Source organism: Mirounga leonina, unplaced genomic scaffold (assembly GCF_011800145.1).
Source record: "Mirounga leonina isolate KUSES-001 unplaced genomic scaffold, KU_Mleo_1.0 Mir_165, whole genome shotgun sequence".
NCBI lineage: Eukaryota > Metazoa > Chordata > Mammalia > Carnivora > Phocidae > Mirounga > Mirounga leonina.
In genome coordinates, this window is record NW_023270415.1 from 41,954,212 (window position 1) to 41,957,795 (window position 3,584).

Below are 3,584 nucleotides of genomic sequence, written 5' to 3' on the forward strand. Positions count from 1 at the left end.
CTGCTCTTTACTTTTATTAGTTTTACAAGAGTATACTGGTTAGGGTTCTTGTTCACAGAAAACAGGAGCTGACTATTTACTTGAGGAGAAAGCGGATTTTTAGGCTGGGTGTGCGTGGCTCACAGAATCGATGAGACATTGCTGGGGGGCGAGGGCGCCACAACGCTGCTCAGAGTGAGCCACAGGCACTCCCGGGGTCTCCGGCAGCCCGGACCCAGCGTGCTGTGCTCTCTGTCAGGTCGGAGCCCCCAAGGGACTGTGGTTTCAGCTCCACGGAGCCTGCAGGCCGAGCTTCAGCCACCAGGGGGCAGGGAGAGGGACCGTCTCCTCCCTTCCCCCCCGCCCTTGGAGACCAGGTGGGGAGCTCAGGTGACCCCCGCGTGCTCATGGAGCAGCCACAACTCGAGGGGCCGGTCCAGCTAGGAAGTGCCTTTCCTTAGGGTCACGGAGAATGAAGTTAATACTGAAGACTGTCAGTCACTATGGTGAGGGCTTCGTATCCCAAACATTTCACCTTTACAACTCTGACAATTTACCCATGATGAGAAAATAACTTCCTTAAGGTAAGCTAGCTGGCTGTCCAGAGCTAGAGCCCTAATTTGACTTTAGGTCTGGCTGACTTGAAAGCTTTTGTTTTGTTAACTCTGCTGCTTTACTCTCTGTCCTTTAGCATTATCCTGATCACGACCCAAACTGTATTAACAAAATGTGTACTAATATAAAGTATATTACCGAAATCATATTGAGGGTTACTATAGGGCGCCTGGGTGGCTCAGTCGGTTAAGCATCGGCCTTCAGCTCAGGTCATGATCTCAGGGTCCTGGGATCGAGTCCCGCGTGGGGCTCCCTGCCCAGCAGAGTCGGCTTCTCCCTCGGCCTCTGCCCCTCCCTCACGCATGCTCGCTCACTCTCTCAAATAACATCTTTAAAAAAGGGGGGGAAATACTACATTTTTAAAAAACGAGTATACTAGTTGAGCTTCCCAGGGATAAGCTCTGCTCTATACTTTCATCAGTGTCCTCATCTGATATTTTAAAAAGAAATAAGGATTGTTTTAGTAATTAAAAACTTTCAAGCATCGAATACATACTAACGGCAAAAACCACACCTGTGTGCACTGCTGCTCGTCGTTGGCAGATCTGCACTCCGAGTCTGACTCCCAAGACCAGGATTATGCCCGTTTCCTTCTGCCCTCTCAGTGGTCCTGTCTGCTGCCCACTCACGCCTCTGGTGTTCTGTCCCCCCACCTCCTCTCTCCTAATTACTTTGGTTTGAATTAGTGCCCACTTCAATGGTGAACTAGCGATAGCTTAAAAGACTACATGGTTGCAAATAAAACTCAAACTGGGAGCTGCTTGAGGGCAAAACTGCACTGTTTTATGCATCTTGGGGTCCCGCAGCACCTAGAATGGCTTCTGATTTAGAGCAAGTAGAGAAATGAGAGATTAATAAATGTATACCCATGTGAACGTGCATTGTGCTTGTATATGTTAATATAGTCTCGGTTGATACTGATGCCGAAAGAATATCCTCTTGTTTAATTCTGTGGCTTTAGAGGGCCTTTTAGCTTATCTAAAAGAGGCAAGTACAAGGAAATGGGACACATTTCCTCCTGGGATTCTGAGTTGAGTTCATTAGAGACATTCTTTGTCAGGAAACATCGTCTGTGCATCTTCCCAGGTTAAATCTGGCAGCAATCAGCTACTAAGCATTTGGGTTCCTGTCTAAGGGTCTTAAAAAGAAGGGTTTAAACAAGAAGTGGATTACTGGATTCTTTACTGGCTCAGAAACCAATTTACTATTTAGTAAATAATTTCAAAATACTCTCTAAGCCGTTCTAAATTTGATGCTTAGAAATTTGGATGAACCGAGGTTTCCAGTCTTCTAGAGATTAAAATGGGGTCTTACTCAGTGACATTTATTGTACTATTAACTTCACAGCAGAAAAGACACTCCCTTAGATGGTGCCAACATTCTCTTTCATTTTTTGAATTTCTTCTTATTTGAGCATTTTAAAGGAGTCTGATACATTTTCAGACCATTTAAGATGTATTTCGATATTGAATAGGTGGAGAGCAACAGGTAACATGTTGGATATAAATTACAGATTAATCTCAATGTAGGTAAAGTGCATATCATAAAATACGTATTGAGTAATTCCTACTCAACTGGCAGGATTCCTCCTCTCTTTTTGATTCAGTGTCTCCTTTTCACAAAATTAAATTCCTCTTGAGAAGCACAATAGCTGCTGACACTCAGCTGAGCATGAATTTGGGCAGGTGACAGCTCTGCACCCTTATGCATTAATCGTCACAGAGAAGGAAGTCTTTACTTTCCAAAGGATAAAACCGCCTCAAGATGTTAAGTTCAAGGTCATGTAGCTGTTAGAACTGGAGTTGGATGCCAAACCCACATGCGTTCAACGCCAAAGCCCACAACCCAGGTATTTTTACCATTCTTGAGATTGTAAAATAAACTGCCAACTTTAAAAGCTCAAGGGCACAACTTTTTTCAGAAGTAAGTATGACTGTATGTATTTTAGGTACAAATAAGGTTAAAAAGTATAGTTCCAACTACAAATTAGGTGAGAGAGAAATAAATAGGCAACTAAAATAGATACTAAGTGCCGGGCATGGGATATATACAGGGGAGACACGTCACCACTTGGGAGATCAGGGGATGTGGCATGAGAAGAGTGTCAGGAAGGTTGGGTAGAAGCCAGAGTTTGGGGAGGGGGTGTAGATGTAGAGAGGTCCTGGCTGAGGGTGCAGTAGGAACAAAAGCCAGGAGGCAAAATGGATAGCCTACGGCAAGACTCCTAATATTTTGGCTTTAACGTAAGTAAAAACAGAATGTAATGTCCAGAGTTCTCAGAAAAATCTGTGAATAAAATGTGGCCACGTACCCTGGTCCAGTGAAACATTTTGAATGAAGATCAAAGAGTTGGGAGTTTATATTTTGCCCGTTTCACCAAATCCCCGAGTGCCCTTGGATTTGTTTTAGCTCACATAAATAGGATTTCTCTGAAGACACTGGCCTAATAACCGATTGCCTTGTCCAGAAAGATCCACAGAGTTGTAAACATTACGCAGGCAGTTATTGAAAAGAAAGCATTATCCTGTTGGTACCTGTAAGGAGGACTGAGAAGAAAGCACTAATCCCCAGACTTGGGAAGGGTATTTGCAGTGGGTCAGAAGGAGGGCAAGGAGTTAAAGAGAGGGAATCCATTAAGCACCAGACCCTTTCTGGGCCTGCTTTCTCATCTGAGGAACACAATATTAGGATCCTTCAGATCAGAAAGATGGTGATAAGCAGGGAATGTGATTATATTTATGAAACAATGGATAGATGGACATGAATTTTTCCATCAAAACTGTATACCCCAGATAAAAGAGTTTGTTCAACAAAATGGAAGAATATTTGGCACACTAAAACATTAACTATGTAACTAATTTGTATGATAAGCTGAATAAAGAAATGCTAAAAGTTCAGATACAGAGCAGTAGAGTGCCTTCACTTCTTTTAAGGGTGTGGGCTCTGGAGACTGGCTGGTGTCAACTCCACTACCCGACTAGCTGTGCAAT